Source organism: Dinoponera quadriceps, unplaced genomic scaffold, assembly GCF_001313825.1.
Source record: "Dinoponera quadriceps isolate SergipeBrazil2010 unplaced genomic scaffold, ASM131382v1 scaffold5593, whole genome shotgun sequence".
Lineage (NCBI taxonomy): Eukaryota > Metazoa > Arthropoda > Insecta > Hymenoptera > Formicidae > Dinoponera > Dinoponera quadriceps.
This window is the reverse complement of record NW_014560138.1, coordinates 310,174-320,644: the sequence shown is the minus strand read 5'-3', so window position 1 is coordinate 320,644 and position 10,471 is coordinate 310,174. Positions and strand designations below refer to the sequence as shown.

At 47.8% G+C, this 10,471-nt stretch overlaps 1 protein-coding gene across 7 annotated transcripts in view; it reads left to right on the top strand.

Annotated features, from left to right (window-relative positions):
• The window catches only part of LOC106750659 (tropomodulin), a 63,392-nt gene that overhangs the window by 614 nt on the left and 52,307 nt on the right, over window positions 1-10,471 (top strand). The window lies entirely within an intron of this gene.

Here is a 10,471-nt window from a genome sequence, read left to right as displayed (position 1 = left end):
GGGGGGGGGGGGGAGGCTATCGGCTTGGCGTGCTGGAGAACGCAAGCTCGTCTTCCGCTTGTAATACAAAAGTGTACCGCGTGTTATATTCCCTTTGATCTACGAGAGCGTAGACGAAATATACGTATCTGCCAGATGTCCGAGAGAGGTTGGAATTGGAAATTTGATGTGACAGACGGTGGAAATTTAACTCAAAGGACATTCGGGATTTGAGGAATCTGGAAAGTCGGCGTCGAAGAAGTGGGTATTGGAAATGTACTTCGGAAGACTGAAATTGGATATCGTGAAAGTCCCAAGTCGGCTGAGAACCTGAAAGTCCACTCGCGGGGACTTCTCACGCGACGAACACGCACCGATTCCCAAGCGCGCGCACATTGTTTCGTGACGGGAACCGAATCTCCGGGATCGCGAGGCCGCAGAATTTGAAGAGATTTTAGCGGAGATTCTTCTCCAGTGAGGAGGAAAGAACGAAACCGCTTTCGAGAGGCCTGATAAAAAGTCGCCGCAGGCGAACGAAAATGGGATGTGACGTTTACTCGTCACTTTGATATCGATTGCGAGCTACCCACCGATCCGCACCAAGAGAAATTATACACTGGAAAAGGGATTTGGCAATAAGTACTAAAATTTGGTGGATATTTGCCGACCAAATATTTGTTTAAAATAATTTGCAAATCATCAGCAAAATAATCGAATGGCAATGGCAATTAGTACTTTCAACAAATCGTATTTCTATCCGCATAGTAAATAACAGAGTTTACTGCGACAGTAGAAAATTTGCTGGGCCAACGGATTGTTGATTTTTCGTGTAATAGTATAGTACATAATGGCACATAATGGCACATAGAAAAAAGGAATTTGTTCATATAATACAATTGAAATTTAGTCATCAGACTTGGTTTTTTTACTGCGTGGGAGTTAAAAACTAAGACAACAAAATTAGCCGAATGAACGAAATTTCAATTAAATTATATCACATGGACTAACTAATTTCTAACTGTGCGAGCTAATAATTTTTTCCCGTGCATGTAAGGTTGTCACTGTAAGTGACACTTATTAGAAAACTGATTCTCCTGGCTATAATACTTTCACCATGATGATCATAGTTACAAATAGCACAGATATTTTTCTCTCGGTGTACCTTGATCGCATTTGCGATTTATTCGCGATCAAAGCGACGTGTCGCTTAGACGGACCGTGCGAATTGTCCCAGGTCGCGAGTCGCCGGCGCGCTCGTCGATGCTTATTATTCGTGTATGTAATCGAAGCCAGATTTTCACCGGCCGAGCGCGTAAGAATGGATGTACAATTCGTCGAAACAGCAGCTGTTTATTTATCGTCCCGCGCCCACCACCGTGACTCACATTAAACCGCTTATTACGTACTGTAGACGCGCGCGCGCACTCGGAAATCGCCGATCTACGCGCATCGAAGCGCGCGCGATCGCCCGGTCGCCGCCGGTCGGTTGGAACAAACGGCCGCGCGCGGCCGTCCTACGTCATTGTCAGGACGACGATTTTAGAACTGGCAACGAACTCTCTTCGAACGCAGAAACGAGCGACGCGTAAATTCGGCAAACGAGCGGCTGACGACCGCCGTCCGTTCGCGATCGGGACGGCTCCGATGAACGGCAACTCGTTCGCGCCGACATGATTTGCGCCTTCCGTACGACGGCGTTGCAGAAACGGCCGGTTTCGCACGCCGCGAATTCGCGGCTCACCGGTATTATTATTGTTATTATTATTCGTGCGTCAAATTGACACGCGCGGAAAAACACCAGCCGGCTCGATTAGGGACGATCCACTTCGCGTAGGATCTCGTCCCGAGATTAACGCCAAGAGGGATTATTTATATCAGCGTTAAAGATGTGACAATTCTGACGAGTCTCGCGTTACCGAGTAACGTTTTGCGCGAAGAAAGTAAGCTTCGGCCTCGGGGGGTGGCTATTTGCAACCTTGCTTGAAGACATACAAGCAAATTGACCGATCACCGTCGTTTATTCATGGAACGTAAGAAGAATAATCGACTGTAGTTAGTCAATTAGCTTACTTACTTTACGGCTATCGCAAGACGGTCCTTAAGCCACTTTTAGAGGCATTCTTATCAATATAAGAAAATTCGGAATATTGGCCAAAGGCATAAAACACCGTCTTGAACCGGTAAGTCAACCATTCTGCTGAAGTCCTAAAGCGTGTAACATCGGAAGTAAGCGAAATGGATGATTCGCCTTTCCTACTTCCTATTGCCTTACTATCAGTCAATACTCCACTCGTTACTTATTACTGCTTACTCCCAATGGAGACGGTCCTTTGCTCCCGACAGTTTTACCACCTCCATTGTAAATTTTATCCTTTATCGCTGATGCTCGTCACGAACATCCGGACTTCTCGGAGACAACGGATAGCTCTGTGCATCGAAACGCAGNGGGGGGGGGGGGGGGGATATTGTTCGCATACCGATGAAAATTGCAAAATTCTTGGCTTGAGTTCGCGGCCGAATGATGTTCCGCTGAATTAACGAACGGGCTCGTTAAGTGTGAATTACGAGTGCTCCATCAGCACCCGGTGTCGAACCGGCCGGAGAATTTCCCGAGTAGCAAAGAGCGGATCAACGAGTAATAATCGCGAAAATTAGCCGGTCTCGCGGGAGAAAGGGATCGCATTGTCGAATGCGCGAGATCGAGGGATCGCGTGATGAAGTTGGCGATCGGCCGTCTTTGTGGACTCGCGAGGTCGATTCTGCAGCGGTGCTTTCGTTAAAACGGCCCGGCTAAATTGCAGCCTCTCCACTTTGTCGCGGCACGTGACGGCAATAATTTCACCGGCGATCTGCTGCCGTGAAAGCGGCGATCTGTTTCCGCCACGGCGGTTGATGAAGACACCGACTCGCCGAACACCCTGTTGCAACAGAACCGAAGAAATTTAATCCCTCGCGCGAGCGCGCTGGCTAATTCGGTGCGCGGCACGTGTTTTCCGCCACCCCCTCCGCCGCGATTTGCGATATCGAATTCGGTGGTGTTTACGTCGCGGATTACCCCGAGTCGACATTTTTATTCATCTCTATTTATTTATACAGGAATTATTCCTTCGGTATAAACCGAACGCATAATTTGTCGGGGGAGAAATATTTAACTATAATAACAATAAGAATACGTGAACAAAGAGGAGGAAATTTTACGCTACTTTGACGCACTTAAAAACAGCCAAAATTCAAGGTTTAACGTAGGGCCGGGATTTCAACCCGGGATACAACATTGCGATCAAGCGCAGGGCGCGCCGCGCGACGCGAACGTATAAATATCCGCGATGCGTGTATTTTCGGACGGCGCGAAAAGGCTAGATCGGCTTAAATCATTCGCGACATCGTCGTGACTCCTGTTATCGCGTTATCAAGGTCCCGGACTTTACAACGCTCGTGGACAATTCCGGGGGAGCAACCTTGAAGTGTACGTCCGCTCGCGTATTTCCAGACCGCTCCAGCGTGTCGAGTCGCTCGTCCAAGGCGACCTGCGCAATAATACCCCGCGAATGATCTACGATCTGTTCGATAATCGGAACAGACACGCCGCGCTGCGATCGTGCTGTCGTTCCGACCTCGGCGCTATTTTAAAAGTACGACGGTGTAAACCGTTCGATCGTTTCTATCCTTGCAGCGGCGGCGCCGACGGGAGTAACGATTTATCGAACAAGTGGCCGAACCGACGTGCTACTTTTAAGTCGCGGATGTTGGTGCCGCGCGCGCGCGCGCGACTCCAGGCTTATATAAATACATAGGAAAATCGACGCGTGCCGATTATGAAACGCACCGCGGCGCGAACGAGGAAATACGAATGCATCGATGGCAGTGCGAACGAGTGAATATAACGCGAAAGTAAAGTCGCCCCGAATGGAGGAAACGCACGCGCTCCTCCGCGAAAAGTTGAATGCACGAGAAGCCGGGATTCCGCGCTCGGCCCGAATGAATGCCTCCAGCAGCCGTGTGCTCGCGATTCGCGCAATTATATTCTCGTCGGTAACGTTTATTAACGATAAAAAATCCCGGCGATATATATATATATATATATATATATTGTATGCGCGAAGAAGCGGGCGGACGTTTTAAACGCTGAAAGCTGGAGAAAAGGGGAGGGGAGGGAGAATTTCCCTCCGCGTGGCAGCTGTCGCGCATAACGCCGGCGGATCATTCGGCGCCGCCGAATGGAACGGGAATCAATTTAACGGCGAGCGTCGCAACTTCTTGGAGACGTTTGGTCAGTGCAATTAACATCCGAAACCGGGGACTTCACGTCTCGCCGCCGTTGGCTCGTTCTTTCGACGCGACGTCCTACCCCCCTCCCCCCCGTTCGAGGTTTATAGCGAGCAGCTTTTTATACACCGGATGTATCAAAGAAACATTCTGAAATACCGCGTGCATTAATAGTTGCAAGCACAATAAATATATCCAAGTCGGAATTCTGATTCTACCCTCGACGCTCTTGAGGATAGTCTGCGTCTATTTGGGTGATCTATAGAATGGTAAAAATCGACGTTTGCAACATTACCTTCTCTCTCTTAAATCTTTAATTCTACAGATTTAATGCTAACGCTATCTGGAAACTATAAATGCTTACGATATTCCGATTATTAAATTTATATATATGAATAATAATAATCGATGAATGAAATGAAATATATGAATTTAATAATCGAAATGCTGTGCGAAAAACCGAGAAAATTGGCATTTAAATTATATATTCTCACGACAATTTTTATGTAGGCGCGTGATACATTGTAGTAGATTCGCGCCGCGAACTTCACGTCTCGCGCTCGCCTCAAGGGCGCGGCGGCGCAACGTTGTCGGCGACCTGAATCCCCATCGGACGTTTTCACCAGTGGTTAACACTTCCGTGTAGAAAAGTCGTAGAAACATGCGGTAAATCGCATTCGAAAGCTTAGACTGCCCCGATGAGGAATCCATCGTTTCTCTAATATTATCCATTACTTTCGCGGTTTATTGAAACTTCGATCGATCTCTCCGCCAGCCGGGGGAAATCTACGTTTAAAAGCATCGTTTTCATCTTAATTCGAGTGAAAAGAAACTGATTATGAAGAATATAATCTTCCGTTGATGTGTTATGATTAGAAATAATTATAATTTAATTTTTACAAACCGTTTCATTTTTACGTTTTCATCGTACGCTTCGGAAATATGAAGATGTAAGTGCTTATTACGGTATTTCGAATTTTCCGAGTTGTCCGGATTCTTTTCGAACAAGGAATCGGTCGTTAAGTAGACGGTCTCTCAGTTTCCGCGCAGTGGAATAAGCGAAATAAGCGAAAAACAGAAATTTCTGAACTGTTGTCGCTAAATCGATTTGCGTTTCTGTTCACGAACGATCGACCAAAAGAAGCAGCGTCCTGAAAGCCGAAAACGGGGAAAAGAAAGAAAATCACGATCATAGAAGAAGTGAAAAGGATGAAAGTCGCGTCGGTATAGTAAGGCGAGTGGGGGGGGGAGGGGGGAAGGAGACGCGTATAAACTCGGCGACGTATTTTCGTAGTCCGCGAATTCGTCCCGTAAATTAATCGCTGTGCTCCTGACGTTCAATTAATCAACGTAATTCCAAGTTATCCGTTCGCGCCGACGATACCGGCAGCCGCTGAATTATTTTCGAGTTGCAGCTCCGCCCGATCTGAATGAGCTCTTTCTCTCTTTCTTTCTCCCCGTCCGTCGAATAATTCACGTCGACGCCGCCGGAAAGCACAAGAATATCCGCGCGGATTTTTTCTCATTTCCCAGAAAATCCCACGTGTATTTCATCGCGTCATTTCGTCGCGACCGACACGTCGCGATATCTGAGCGAAATCTGACGCGAGAATAACGGGAACTTGTAAAAAAACTGGTGAACGATAAAATTCTATAATCTAGAATTATTTTGCTAAGTCCGGCTGGATCCCAATTAGATACTGAGAAATTTTCGGCGCTTTTCATTCGCTTCGAGTGAGACTCCACTTTCAGAAGTTCCGAGCATAGGAATGGAATACGCGAAGGGAGCGGGGGGGAAGGAGAGCAAGCGGCCGCGTGTATGCAACTCGGAGCGCTCTTGGCACGCGCGCGGAGGGTCTTGACAAAAATTCCTCCTTGCTTCGGGTCGGCCGACCTTGCGGCCGTGAGGCCGTAGGTGACGACGACGTTACGGTCCGCAATTAACGCCGCCGATAAAATGCCAAGCATCCGCGCCATTCGAAGCTCGAGAACGCGTACCCTTTCCCTCCCGGAAATTAATCGTCGCGCATTCCCGTTCGCGCGATCATCGAGCCGCGTCGTCAACACGTCCGGAGGGAAGATGCTTCCGCGATCGTGTAAATCCCCGCGTCCGATACACGTAGACGACGCCGCCAGAATCTATTTATCGAGGCCCGGCTGATGTACGATGCAGCTGACACCTCGTTTTCTCGCGTTTGCAACCGACCTGGGTGGATGCGCCTGAGTGAGTGCCTCCGAAAATATTTCACTCGCCGTCGTCTGGGCGCTCTTCGACGCGAAACCGAAATCTCGGCGCGATGCGGCGCGTCGGTTGTCGACGCGATGCGACGCGCCAGGTAAATCGCGGGGTGCAACAGGTCGAAATGGGAGAATCGCAAAATCCCCGCGATCCTGCCGCGGAGGCGTATAAATAACCCCGACGACAGTGACGTAGGCACATTTGGCGATCGACGTCAGAATTGCCGTGCGCGAACGGCCGCACATGTGCTAGCAACGGGTTGGCGTTATAAATCGGGTTTACACTTTATGGCCTAAATATTTTTAAATTGCGCCCGACACGCTCGCGATACGCGAACGGACAGGTGGATTGATGACGACCACGCGAGTCCGAGCGATCTTTATTACTGCCGGTCGTTTTATTCTCTCAATCGGCGCGGAGAGTTATTAGACACTCTCCGTTCGCGCGTTACTCTATACCCGAACTTCTCTCGCGGTAATAAAATAAGTAATAAGATAAGCTTCAAGCTGGAGGATGTTGCGGTCGAAGAAGCAGCGCGTTCGGCTCAGAGAAGCTTAATCACTTAGAGTGCGAGCTAGACTTATAGGCGTTTGCGCGAAAGTTTTCGCCGTGTGCGAACACGTATCTAAAGGCGTCCGACGCTCACGGAAAAATCTCGGTTCCGGATAGGAACGAGATGAAAATTCGGTGGCGAGAAATGAGAACACTCGTGTGAACATTCGGCCGCGTGAAAACTTGGTTGAGACGATTGACCAAGCAGAAATGTTCCATGCTGAAAAATGAGTTTGGTTGGATTTACCTGACAATGGACAACCAAACGTTTCGGTTGAAACCAAATTTATGGTTCTCATGGACTGAATTTGATTTCTGTAACCAGAAATTCTGCTTCCTTCGATCAAATTGCGTTTGGTTATCTATTATTAATTAGATCCAACTAAATGCGTTTTCGATGTTTTCAACGGAGCTTTTCTGTTTTTACAACCGAATTTTCATTCGGTTCCTTAGAAAAATCCAATTACTCCGACGGAGTTGTTCTTCCGAGCAGAAGTAAAATATACGCGCGATATATATACGTTCCCCTCGCGGCAGTTCTCTCGTGGCTTTCTCGTTTTCCCCGACGACTCATCTCTTTCGTTCTCGATTTTCACCGCGCGCGAAATTCCAATTCGGTGCTTCCGTTTCAGACGGGTCTTCGGGATTCCCCGCAGAATCGTTCCAGGGTAAGGTAAATTCGTTGAACTCTCAGTGGTAGCACGCTCGCGTGCGCACCACCGAGGGAGCTTCGCCGAGAGTAATTCTGAATGAAGTGCGCCACTTGGCAGAGCTCGTTACGATGCCACCGCGGTCTGAACGAACGCGCGCGTGAACATCATATACGCGGAGTTACAGCGGCGTGATATAACGTGACACGTCGTAACGCTAACGCCAAGAATCGCGTTAGCTTGTCGTCCCTGCTTGTCCGCCGTTCACGAATACTTTGTGCTCGCCGAAGCGTCCATCCGCATTTCATGTTATGTCGCGTGCGCGGTTTGAGGTTTCTCACTACGTCCGCCAACTACACGAACGTCATTTGCGCGCGAAAACTGCCCGCGATGAATTAAAAATCACACACGAACGATTCTGCCTTTTGTCGGCCGAATTATCGTACTCTCTCAGGTCGAATCGGTGAAAAGATGATTGTGCGAAAACTGATTGAATCGGTGAAACAACATTCTAGCGATAATCAGTGCTCGCTGAATTTTTAGCGGGTACACTTCCACTTAGCTCTTTTGATTAACAACTGTTAAACTTCATCGATTTTCGCCAGTGAAGGATTTATCACGAAGCTCCGAATTAAAAGCCAGAAGTCACGAGCTCAAGTTTCATCAGGTTAAGCGTATTCTTCCCGATGTAAATTCAAATCAATTAAACATAATTAAGAATATTTAGTGCAAAGTCATTGGCGATATGTTAAGAGTGATTAAGATATTAAAAAAAAAAAATAAGTAACAAATGTCTTTTTTTAGCGTTTCTGCAGTTATACTTCGTCGATGGAAATATTTACTGCCATTGACAGAATGCAGCGAAATTTTACTGATTTGCAATGCCATACTTATAACTATGACCACTAGTGATTGCTTTTCATAATACACTGATTGCACTTTAGAGAGTACACTCGCTCGGATACACTCGGGAGAAATGTTTGATATTAATTTCCTCGAAGTGATTGACATCCATTCCGGTGTCCAAGTATCTTCGAAGCTCCGGACGGCTGGAATCCTCAAACATCGCGTTCTATGAATATCCTTGCGTCACCGATTATTATATTAGCATATCCGTATACGACGGTGATGCGTCCCTTTCAATCTTTCGAGCAGACGTTTGGCAATCATTCCGACGGCCGCGCCTTTTAGCGAGGGGGCGTCGCGCGAGGGTCGGGCGAATATTTTTGGATCGTAGAATATCGACGGAGTTCTTGAACATTTCGAGATCTTTAGCACCGCTAATCCTCACGACCGACTCGAAATTTTGCTTTTATATTAATCCTGCAAATTCCGTCGATACTCTTGAAGGATTAATGGAGAAACTGAAGATTTAATATTCTGGAAACTATTATCTTACTTCAAGAGAGATGCTTCATGGTTGCTTACTGCCGCTTTTGGAGGAGCTTTGAACTACGGTTCAATCATTTTAATCGGTACCTCTTCTTATGTACGAAATATAAATATTATTATATTATTATTATTACCATAATAATAATAATCATTATTATCATCATTATCATCATCATCATTATTATCATTATTACTATAAGCAAAATATAGACTGACAAAGCTATAATTATTTGTTAATCGACGAAAACATGATTTAAGTCCGAATTTGACCAATACAGAATCCAAATTTCGACTCGAGCTCACTGATCCTCGCGTTCTCGCGACCCACCTCAAGATCAACTTTTCTGGGTCGCGTCTCCAATCGGCTGCGAGCTTTCAAGTCTCCACGAATTTCACAAATACCCGCGTCTCTACCCTCGATTCATCGATCACAGTATCAGCCGCCATGCCGCCATAATATGTCCCTCTGAGCAGACGTTTGGCAATCGAGCCGACAAGTCCAGCTTTCAGCGAGCGGGCATTCTGCACCGCGTCGTCTTGCATCGAATATTCTCTGCCGGCGAGAAACGGATAGGCCGCGTATTCGACGGACCTCCGTGACCGCGACGTCGTCGATCGCGAGAGATCGCCGCGAAATCACATTCGCACGAGACGCGTGCCAGGATTCTGGGGAGGGAGGGGGGAATTTCGCCCCCGCGCGGTCGCGTGTTACGAACGAGAGAGCGAGTACAGGCGCACCGTTTTGCTTTCTGGTCGATGCCTCCGGCGGTTTCAATTAGCGAAGGCATGGCCACCACCGGCGCTGGGTCGGTCGATGGACGCTCTTCTCCGTCACGCTCCCGTCCCGTCGGTCGATCTCGAAATAGATCGCCGCCGACGACGACGAACGACGCCTGTCCTCGGATTACCACCCCCCGCGGTGCTGCTGACCCTTTGCTGCTCGCTTTCACGCCCGTTTATCACGATTATCCCCGCCGCGGCTTTGTCGTCCGCCGTTCGACGTTGCGCGATTTTCGGCGAGCTTCGGCCCAACTTGAGACGAGCTTCAGCCACTCGTGAACCTTTACCCTTAAAGTGCCCAACTCCACCGGCGGTTAGTCCGTCCGGCCGATCGAGTCGTGGTGAGAAACTCGAGGACCTCTCGACAGGGACGGCTGGTTTTTTACCTATCGATTTTTTTCAGCCGTCGCGCAATCACCGGGAATATTTGCCCGAGTCGAAATTTTCGCTCTATGATAAACCTTTGATTCTATAATATGGTAGGAGAAGAGAAGACAGCGAAATAAGTTCGATTTCAATTCTAACGTTATAATATAACCCTTATTCCTTGACCGTGACGGTGTCTTAAACTTCCGTTTTCGTTGTTTGAGCGTCAAAATAAGCTGCTGAAGGC